Here is a 12,221-nt window from a genome sequence, read left to right as displayed (position 1 = left end):
ACTCCTGGCCTCAAGCTATCCTCCTGCCTTGGCCTCCCAAAGTACTGGTACTGGGATTATAGGCATAAGCCACCGTGCCTGGCCAGTTTTCAATTCTTTTACAGCTCAGTTTACCCACCTGGTAAGATTTAACCACAACACTGCATTTTTAGAATTCTGTGGTTTAACCCAGAGAATTGGTTGTCAGTCATTGAGTCCTCAAGCAATTCATTCAATTGTTCAGTCATGCAGTGTTTGTCTGTTTAATGTGCCAAAACTGGGTGTTTTTAAAACAACAGGATGCAGCTATAAAAAAGAATGAGATTATGTCTTTTGCAGATACATGGATGAAGCTGGAGGTTATTATCCTCAGCAAGCTAACACAGAAACAGAAAACCAAATACCACATGTTCTCACTTATAAGTGGGAGCTAAATGATAAGAACTTAAGAACACAAAGAAGGAAACAACAGACATTGGAGTCTAATTGAGGAGGAAGGGTGTAAGGAGGGAGAGGAGCAAAAAAGATAACCATTGGGTACTGGGCTTAATATTTGGATGATGAAATAATCTGTACAACAAACTCCCATGACCCAAGTTTACCTATATAACAACCCTTCACATGAACCCCCAAACATACAATAAAAATTAAAAAAAAAACCCACAAGAATTTATTTTATCAGTTCTGTAGATCAGAAGTCTGAAATCAAGCTGTTGATAGGGACACAATTCTTCAAAGGCTGTAAAGGGGAAGAATTTTTCCATGCCTCTTCCAGCCTCTGATAGCCCCAGACATTCCTTGGCTTGTGGTAGCATGACTCTAATCTCTGCCTCTGTCTTCATAGGACTTTTTCTCTGTTTCTCTTTTGATAAAAATTCCAGTCATTGGATTTAGAACCCACCCTAAGTCCAGGATGATTTCATTTTAAGATCTGTGTTTAATTAAATCTGCAAAGGTCCTATTTCCAAATAAGCTCACAGTCATAGGTACTGGAGTTTAGGACTTGAACATATATCTTTTGGTGGCGGCAGGGAGGAGGTGGCGCTGAATGCAACTCACTATAGTGAGCTATATAGAATAAAGAATTCAGGCCCTGAGTCAAAAAGCCTTGACTCAAAATCCACTTTCACCATTTCCTCAATGTTGACATTGAACAACTGAACAGTGTACTAAAGGTAATCATCCAGGATTGTCCAGAGGATTAAATGAGAACATATATGGCACCCTAGCATATGACTGGCACACAGCCAGTGATATGGTTTGGATATGTGTCCCCACCCAAATCTCATCTTGAATTGTAATCCCCATGTGCCAAGATAGGGACCTAGTGGGGAGTGATTAATTGTAGGGGCAGTTTCCCTTATGTTGTTATTACCCTTGTGAGTTCTCACACAACCTGATGGTTTAAAAGTGTGTGGCTTCCAGTATCACTATAATACCAAAATCATAAAAGGACATAACAAAACAATAAAACTACAGACCAATATCCCTGATGAATATCCTCAAAAAAAATACTAGCTAACCAAATCCAACAGCATAGCAAAAAGATAATACACCCTGTTCAAGTAGGTTTTGTACCAGAGATGCAGGGATAGCTTACCATACACAAGTCAAGAAACATGACAAATAGAATTAAAATAGAATTTAAAATTCTATTTAAACATAAATAAAATTAAAAGCAAAAGTCACAGATCATCTCAATAAACGCAGAAAAAGCATTTGACAAAATCCAGCAACACTTTATGTTTAAAATCCTCAGCAAATTGTCATAGAAGGGATATACCTTAATGTAATAAAAGGCAACTATGACAAACCCACAGCCAACATAATACTGAGTGAGGAAAAGTTAAAAGCATTCCCCCTGAGAACAGGAAGAAGACAAGGACAGTCATTCTCACCACTATTCAACATAGTACGGGAAGTCATAGCCAGAGCAATCAGACAAAAGAAAAAAATAAAAGGCATCCAAATTCATAAAGAGATTGCTGTTGCTGTTTGCTGATGATACGATCATATACCAAGAAAACCCTAAAGATTTGTCTTAAAAGCTCCTAGAACTGATAAATAAGCTCAGAAAAGTTTCAGGACACAAAATTAATGTACACAAATCAGTAGCTCTACTATACCCCAACAATTCTGAGAATCAAATCAAGAACTCAACCCCTTTTACAATAGCTAAGAAAAAAATAAAATAAAATACTTAGCATTATACCTAACCAAGCAGGTGAAAGACCACTACAAGGAAAACTTGTAGTGCTGGAAGAAATCACAGATGACACAAGCAAATAGAAACACATCCCATGCTCATGGATGGGTAGAATCAATATTGTGAAAATTACTGTATCACCAGAAGCAATCTACCAATTAATGCAATTCCCATCAAAATACCACCATCATTCTTCATGGTACTTGAGAAAACAATCCTAAAAGTCATATAGAACCAAAAAAGAGCACACATAGTCAAAGCACAAATAAGCCAAATGAACAAATCTGAAGGCATCATATTACCTGACTTAAAACTATACTATAAGGCCATAGTTCCGAAAACAGAATGGTAATGGTATAAAAACAGGCACACAGACCAATGAAACAGAATGGTGAACCTAGAAATAAAGCCAAATACTTACATCCAACTGTTCTTCAACAAAGAAAACAAAAACAAAGTGGAGAAAGGACACCCTGTTCAAGAAATGGCGCCCAGATAATTGGCAAGCTGCATGTAGAAGGATGAATCCTCATCTCTCACCTTATACAAAATCAGCTCAAGATGGATCAAGGGCTTAAATCTAAGACTTGAAACCATAAAAATTTTAGAAGATAACATTGGAAAAGCCCTCCTAGACATTGGTTTAGGCAAAGATTTCATGACCAACAAGCCAAAAGCAAACGCAACAAAAACAAAGATAAATAGATGAGAATTAATTAAACTAAAAGCTTCTGCACAGCAAAAGAAACAATCAGCAGAGTGAACTGACAACCCACAGATTGGGAGAAAATCTTCACAATCTATACATCCAACAAAGGACTAATATTCAGAATCTACAAGGAACTCAGACAAATTAACAAGAAAAAAAAATCTCATCAAAAACTGGGCTAAGAACATGAATACAGTTCTCAAAAGAAGATATACAAATGGCCAAGAAACATGAAAACATGCTCAACATCACTAATGATCAGGGAAACGCAAATCAAAACCACAATACTATATCACCTTACCCTTGCAAGAATGGACATAATAAAAAAAAATTTTTTTAAATAGATGTTGGTGAGGATATGGTGAAATGGGAACATTTCCACACAGTTCACTGCTGATGAAATGTAAACAGGTACTACCAATATGGAAAACAGTGTGAAGATTCCTTTAAGAAAACTAAAAGTAGAACTACCATTCAATCCAGCAAGCCCATTACTAGGTATCCACTCAGAGGAAAAGAAGTCATTCAACAAAAAGGTACTTGGACATGCATGTTTATAGCAGCACAATTCACAATTGCAAAAACATGGAACCAGCATGAATGCCCATCAATCAACGAGTAGATAAAGAAATTGTGAAATACATGTGTATACCATAGAATATTACATAGTCAAAAAAAAAAAGAATGAAATAATGGCATTTGCAGTGACCTGGGGTGGAACTGGAGACCATTATTCTAAGTGAAGTAACTCAGGAATGGAAAATCAAATGTCATATGTTCTCACTCATACATGGGAGCTAAGCTATGAGCATGCAAAGGCATAAGAATGATACAATTGACTTTGGGGACTCAGGTGAAAGGGTGGAAGGGGGTGAAGGGTAAAAGACTACAAAATGGGTATAGTGTATATTGCTTGGGTTATGGATGCACCAAAATCTCAGAAATCGCCACTAAAGATGTTATTCATGTAACCAAATACCAGCTGTTCCCTAAAATCCTATGGAAATAAAAAATAAAGATAAAAATAAACTTTAAAAACCTGTAGTTATAAAATAAATTATTAAAAATTTTTAAAGAATAAATTTCCATTTTAGAGATATTCAAATTCAATATATAGCAGATATATGCTTGTATTTTACACATAACACTGAAAAGATGCACATGCAAACAAAACTGGATTCATAGGTAACCAGTAGTTTGGTTATTTTGGGGGAGAGGCGTGTGGGGAGAGTGAGGTTCTGTGAGTTAGGAGTGAAAAGGAAACTCACTTTTCTCCTTATGCCTTTTTGCACTGTTTGATTATTTTGCCGTACAAACATTACCTACTCAAAATAAACAAGATATAAAATAGGCTGGGCACGGTGGCTGACACCTGTAATCCTAGCACTTTGGGAGGCCGAGGTGGGCGGATTACAAGGTCAAGAGATCGAGACAATCATGGTCAACATGGTGAAACCCCATCTCTACTGAAAAAATACAAGAATTAGCTGGGCATGGTGGCGCACACCTGTAGTCTCAGCTACTTGGGAGGCTGAGGAGGGAGAATTGCTTGAACCCGGGAGGCAGAGGTTGTAGTGAGCCGAGATCATGCCACTGCACTCCAGCCTGGAGACAGAGAGAGACTCTGTCTCAAAAAAAAAAAAAAAAAAAAAAAAAAGAAAGAAAGATTAAACAGACAAAAAAAAAAAGCATGTGGTTTTCTTCTTCACTCTCTTGCCCTCTGCCACCACATAAGATGTGCCTTGTTTCCATTTCACCTTCTGCCATGAGTGTAAGTTTCCTGAGGCTTCCCCAGCCATACAAAACTGTAAGCCAATTAAACCTCTTTTCTTTATAAATTACCCAGTCTCCGGTAGTATTCTTTACAGCAGTGTGAAAACAGACTAATACAGAAAATAGGTACTGGGAGAGTGGGGCACTTCCACAAAGATACCTGAAAATGTGGAAGTGGCTTTGGAACCTGGTAACAGGTAAAGGTTGGAACAGGTTAGAGGGCCTAGAAGAAGACAGAAAGATGAGGGAAAGTTTGTAACTTGCTAGAGACTGATTGAATGATTTTGACCAAAAAGGGAATAGTGATATGGACAGTGAAGTCCAGGCTGAATTGGTCTTAGATGGAGATGAGGAACTTGTTAAGAATGGAGTTAAAGACACTCTTCCTATGCTTTAGCAAAGACCCTCGTGGCACTTTACCTCCTGCCCTAGAGATCTGTGAAACTTTGAACTTGAGGGAGATGATTTAGGGTATCTGTCAGAAGAAATTTCTAAGCAGCAGAGCATTTAAGATGTCAATTGGCTTTTTCTGAAAGTGTACGCTCATGTGTGAAGAAAGAAATGGTCTGAAACTGTAACTTATGTTTGAAAGGGAAGCACAGCACAAAAATTTGAAAAATTTGCAGTCTGAACAGCAATAGAAGTGAAAAATGCATTTTGTGGGGAGAAATTCAAACCAGCTGCAGAAATTTGCATAAGAAATGAGGAGCCAAGTGTTAATTGTCAAGACAATTGGGAAAATGTCTCTAGGTCATGTCAGAGATGTTCACAGCAGCCCTTCCCCTCACGGGCCCAGAGGTATAGGAGGAAAAATGGTTTTGTGGGCTGGGCCCAGGACCTTGCTGCTGCTCTGTGAAGCTATGAGACTTGGCGTGCTTTGTACCAGCTGCTCCAGCCCCAGCCATGGCTAGAAGGTGCCAAGGTACAGTTTGGGACATTGCTTCAGAAGGGGCAAGCCCCACACCTTGGTGGCTTACACAGGGTGTTGCACCTGCAAGTGTACAGAAGGCAAAAATTGAGGTTTGGGAACTTCCACCTAAATTTCAGATAATGTATAAAAAAGCCTGGATGTCCAGGCACAGGGTTTGCTGCAGGGGCAGAGCCCTCATGGAGAACCTCTACTACAGCAGTACAGAGGGATAATGTGGGGTTGGAGCCCCCACACAGAGTCCCCACTGGGGCACTGTCTGTTGGAGTTGTGAGAAGAGAGCCACTGTCCTCCAGATCTCAGAGGCTGATGATCTACCTCTGAGTACAATGGTGGATCCACCAATAGTTTACACTATGCACCTGGAAAAGCTGCAAGCACTCAATGCCAGCCCATAAAATCAGTCACAGGGGCTGTACTCTGCAAAGCCACAGTGGGGGAGCTGCTCAAGGCTGTGGGAGACCACCTCTTGCATCAGCGTGCCCTGGATATGAAATAGGGAGTCAAAGAAGATTTTAAAGCATTAAGATTTAATGGCTTCCCTGGTGGGTTTCAGACAGGCAGAGGGCCTGTAACTCCCTTTTTTTGCCAGTTTCTCCCTTTTGGAATGGGAGCATTTACCCAGTACCTGTACCCCCATTGCATCTTGGAAGTGACTAATTTGCTTTTTATTTTACAGACTCATAGGTGGAAGGGAATTGCCTTGTCTCAGGCGAGACTTTGGACCTGAACTTTTGGATGAATGCTGGAATGAGTTAAGACTTTAGGGGACTGTTGGAAAGGCATGATTGTGTTTTGAAATGTGAGACCAATGTGAAGCTAGGGGTGGAATGATATGGTTTGGCTCTGTGTCCCCACTCAAATCTCATCTTGAATTGTAATCCCCATGTGTAAAGGGAGGGACCTGGTGAGAGGTGATTGTATCATTAGGGTGGTGTCCCCCATGCTGTTTGCATAATAGTGAGTGAGTTCTCCAGATATGTGATGGTTTAAAAATGGCAGCTTTCCCTATGTGCTCTACCTCTCTCCTGCAACCCTGTAAGATGTGCCTTGCTTCCCCTTCACCTTCTGCCGTGATTTTAAGTTTCCTGAGTCCTCCTCAGCCAGTCAGAACTATGAGTCAATTAAAACTCTTTTCTATATAAATAACCCAGCCTCAGGTAGTTCTTTATAACAGTGTGAAAACAGATTAATACAGCCAGTGTTTAATAAATGTTATGCTTATTATAACTATTGTTCTCTTTAGCGACGTATTTCCAATGATGGAATTGTCTGTCCATCAAGAAAACAAATGTGTGTCCATACCAAACCACTACAAAGGAGAGAAGAGGTAGTTAACGGTAAAATTAAAACCTAAAAAATGTACCATAGAAAACATGGCTTTGGGGCCAGTCCTGTTGCTCACATCTGTAATTCCAGTGTTTGGGGGGCCATGGCAGGTGGATTGCTTGAGGCCAGAGGCCAGGAGTTTAAGGCTGCAGTGAGTGACGATCATACTACTGCACTTCAGGCTAGATAACACGGAGACAGAACAAGACTCTCTTTCTAAGAGAGAGAGAGAGAGAGAGAGAAACATGGGCCTTAAGTACCCAGATACCACTGACTCTCTGCATTGATTGTGTCATCTAGATAAATGTTCTGTTGTCATCTTAATGACATCTAAATAGATAAAGGCTGAATTTAAGGTTTATTCAATATGTTTTACTTTCTAGTGGGTATTTTCTGGTTCAATCCACACTCTTGGAAAGACAGCTAATACAGTAGATTTCTTGGTGTAAGAAGCCTATTACACTTAAAAGAATTATTTTTACTTATTGAAATCTTGACAATAGAAACAAGATGCAATTTGCAGAGATTTTTGCCCTAAAGTTTCCATGGTTTATGTTCCTCAAAGAATGCATACTCTAACTCTAATGGCCTGAGGCTTTCCACTCTGCTGAAACACTGCAGTCTCCTTCTAAGATGCATGACCTGGATTTTGCTTGCCTTTTAAGCTTCATTGTTCATGCATTCATTTCACAAATATTCTGAAGCCACAAAGATCACCTACTATGTGCCACACATTATTTTAGATACTAAATGCACTTCCAGTAATTCAGTTTATATCAAATATAGGATTTTTTTAGTTCTGGCACAGGATCCCAAGGAGCCTGACCTTGGCCCCTTTATGATATTAAAGAGCAAATTATGAACTCTCAGGATACAGGGAATATATGACAGAAATGATCTACCTCTTTCTGCAAAATTACATGCTTACAATATTGCATTAAGAGTGGGCTGGGATTGCTGAGAGTGGAACGGAGGAAGTTGTTGTTGTGAAGCTTCTCAGTTCTCTCTGATGTTTCAGATTTGATCTATATCACTGTCTATATTGTATTCCCTAAGATTCTGTCTTAATTTTATCTCATGACTAGATCTAGGTTAGAACAAGGCCAAGGTTAGAGCTAGGCCATGGTACTATTCTATCACCTTCATTTGACTGAAACTTTCATAACGATGGCTGCAACTGTGTCTGTCATTGTAAGTTTGCCTGCTGGAATACACAGAAAAGAGCAATAAATATATATCAGAAGAAGCGGGGAAGGAAGAAAAGGAAGGGAGGAAGGAAAGAAGGGAGGAAGGAAGGAAAGGAGGGAGAGGAGGATGAATGAATCATAGTATATCAGATACTTGTGACTGAACTACAATACTAGTTCAAGTGCAACTTACTAACTCTCTGTCTTGCTGATATTATCTTTATCTTACAGCTCATACTTAGTGTGGTTTTAGATAAATCTCTGCCAGCTACAGCTTACCATGTTCTAACCATACTAGGACTTGTATATTCAACCTTTCAGCCTGACTTCAACTAACTACCTCCTTCTCTCTCTGTTTCCCAGTTCAAACTCCCAAGAGATTTAAGAAAAAATCATGTTGCCCACCCCCACTTTTTTTTTTAGAAATGCATTCTTGTTCTGTCACCCAGGTGGAGTGCAGTGGCACAATCATACCTCATTGCAGCCTCAAACTCCTAGGCTTGAGAGATCCTCTCACCTCAGCTTCCCTCGTAGCTGCAACTACAGGTGTGCACCACCATCCCCTGGCTAATTGTGTTGTTGTTGTTGTCATTGTTGTTGTTGTAGAGACAGTCTAATTTTTTTTTTTTTTTTTTTGCCCAGGCTAGTCTTGAACTCCTGACTTCAAGCAATCCTCCTGCCTTGACCTCCCAAAGTGCTCGGATTATAAGCATGAGCCACCACACATGGCTTAGATGTATCTGTCTTTCAAAAACATATTGGCCAATGTTTTCTGATGCTTATGTGAATATGTCTATAGCCAATACAGTAATGAGCTGTTGATGCTAAAAAATTGGTATGCCATCAGCAAGAGGGAGGAAGCAGGAGGATCACTTGAGGCCAGGAGTTTCAGGGTGTAGTAAGCTATGATTGTGCCACTGCACACTGCACTTCAGCCTGGGTGATAGAGCGAGATCCTGTCTCCATCAAAAAAAAAATAAGAAAGAAAAAAAATTGAGACCAAAATCATCTTATTAGAATGACAGGGAAGTGAATAAAATACAACATCCATACAGCTTAGAAGACCAAACCTGACTCATTTCAGGAAAACTGTCTCAGTGGGAGTGTCTATAAAATACCCCCTGTTCCTCCACTCTCCACTCTGCATTATCTCCATGTCAGTGAATTATTTTTGCACAATAAAAGCATTCATATAGAACATATTTCCAGATGTAAATATGCTCGCTCCCATTTGAAGAGACATTATTTGCTTCATTATTTCACAGAGTGCAATTTGCACCATTTTCCCTGTTGCTCCACACCAGTGGAAAGAAGTGTGCATGAACTAAATTGTCATTTTTCAAAGAGATCACTGTCCTGTGCTACAGCAATTAAAAAGCCTTGTGTGTTGGGCCAAAATTGGGATGGGGGGAATGGGTTCTTTGTAATCTTTTGACATCAGAATATATGTTTAAGTGGAGAATTTCCGATAAATAAGGGATCAGCAAAGTTGAAATGATGCAATGACTATGTTCATCTTTTAATAATACTAGAGTCAGTGTTCGGCACTGCATCTAACTCTCCAAGCCTCTCTTAAGCTTACAAATGATATTCCATTTATTTTAAATCAATCAAGTGTCCTTAGAGGATTTCACCAGAAACCCAAATATAATTACATAAACACACAGGCTTCCTAACTATGTGTGTTTTGCCAACAGAAAAATATATTTTCTGTGTAATGCAGAAAGAGCGAAGGTTTATAAAATGCATTTTAATGTCTTAAGAATAACAGCATTATACGTAGAATTGGGCACATATACCTTATCAAAAAAAAGAATAAAAAGTAAATACAGAAGAAGTGATTAGGTCCTTACTGTGGTTGAAATTACCCCAAAGTAGCCTCTCTTCATGTAAATGAAGTTTACTCTGCTTCATAGTCTTCATTTTAATAATATACTTATCCAAATCCTAGAAAATTGCTAACTTCATCAGCACTAGGCAACACAAGGGCCTGAGGGTATGAGCTGGTCTTTTATTTATGCATTAGATTTCTATAACATCTCTTTTCCAAAGAGCCCCAGGCACTGTAGAGAATGTTTAACTGTTAGACCAAGGATTCATGGAAATGAGAAGTGGAACTTTGTCTAAGGAGATGTGACAGAAGAAAGAAAACCAGGAGACAGAGTAAAAGGAAATGGAGAAGCTTCTGTCAGGGAGAAGACATATGTCCTTATTTAATAAATAAAGCTCCCTCCCATTCCACCTGTGCCTGATGTGACTACATTTTTGTTGTTGTTGTTTTCCATAATCCACACCATTTGGAAAGTGCTGAAAGTCATACAGGATGATGGTAAAAGGTAGTGGAGTTTATATTTATCAGATTGCAATATTGTTTAGTTAGCTTGAAGTACTACTGTGGCAGGCTTTCCACTCTTGCCCGGCCAAGGACAGGCAGGAGAGATCTGGAGGACAAGGTCTTCAGATAGGACTCCTACTACGGCCATCTCTACAAAACACACTGAATAGTGGATCCTTCCAGCTTCATGCCAATTTTAACACCAATAGTAAAGAGAAAGTAAGAGTGAATTATAATGATATCATCGGCAATATGGGACATTTGGGAAATTTTATTTTGTAAGAAAAACAGGGGGTCGAATAGTTTATACATTTTACTCCTTTGTTTATATTAAACATTATTATGTGTTAAATCACTGATAATCACTAGCTTTAAAACTTAAACACTGACATTCCAACAAATTACTTGCAAATAATTAAGGGTAGTGCTGATGGAGGGGAATTAGAAGGGATGAATCCTGGAGTTTTTACTTTAACTCTGAGAGCCTGGTGTTGAACAAAGGACAAGTGGGACCTTATACTTGATCCCAAATGAATGCTTCTTTCAGAACTGCATTGAGGAACCACAGAAAGACAATATTTTCTCTTGGTTCAGCATTTTAGGGTCAATTCAATTTAGGACAATTTACTATTTGTTGGACAGCTGTGTTGTGCTTGAAGCTAAAATATATCTCCAGCCTCATGTTACCTAGAATCCCATGAGTGGTATTACATAGAAACTTGAGGATGTCATACCACAATTTTTTCTTACTTTTTGTTGTATTCTCTTTGTTTCTTTTTCTTTCTATCTTTCTCTCTTTCCCTCCCTCCCTTTCTCTCTTTCTTCCTTTCTCTCTTTCCTTCCTTCCTTCCTTCACTTCTTCCTTCCTTTCTTCCCTTTCTTCCTTCCTCTCTTTCTTTCTTGCTTGCTAGCTTGCTAGCTTGTATTGCTCTTTCACCCAGACTGAAGTGCAGTCATGCAGTCATAGCTTAAGTGATCTCCCCACCTTAGCCTCCCAAGTAGCTGTGTCTGGCTAATTTTATTTTTATTTTTATTTTTTGAAGAGATGGCTTCTTGCTTTGTTGCTTAGACTGGTCTCAAACTTCTGGCTTTAAGTGATCCTACCACCACTTTAAAATATATATATATATATATATATATATATATATATATATATTTTAAATCAGCTCTTTTAACAGAACATTATGTGAAACCAGTGAAATATGATTTTTTGAATTACATAATCATTTGAAGAAAGCAGTTAAAAAAACTATAAAGCATGAAAAATTTTTATTCCTATTCTTTTAGAAAACAATTTTATCTTTAGTGACTATCTGGCAAAAACTCTTACTTTAACGTCCATAAATGAATTCCAGTTGAGGAGAATTAATTAGTAATGGTTTATTTACTATCATTGAACACACACCTTTCCAATTCATTATCTGCAAACTTATTTATCCAACAAAATAAATGTTTAAGCATATTGATAGCAAATAAAACACCGAAATAAAAGGCAACTGAAACAAAATTACAAAACTTTAGCTCTTGCCTTTAAAAAGAACTTAATAGAGTCCTTATAACCAAAAGAATCAATTAGAAACCTGACCTAAGCTGAAGGGGACAGTTACATTACTTAAACTCAGGCATTCGGGCTTTCTGTCCAGGAGTTTAAATCTTGAATAAGTGATAAAACAGCAGAAGGAATGGTTGACGGTGACTCAGGCCTGGAAAGGTTCTGTGGACAGACTACCCCTGCTTTACAATGAGGCATCCTGAGTCCTGGTTCTCTGGAGCTG

The sequence above is a fragment of the Sapajus apella genome, unplaced genomic scaffold, assembly GCF_009761245.1.
Source record: "Sapajus apella isolate SASKATOON/1434 unplaced genomic scaffold, GSC_monkey_1.0 scaffold23, whole genome shotgun sequence".
In the NCBI taxonomy this organism is placed as follows: domain Eukaryota; kingdom Metazoa; phylum Chordata; class Mammalia; order Primates; family Cebidae; genus Sapajus; species Sapajus apella.
This window is presented reverse-complemented; position numbering follows the sequence as displayed.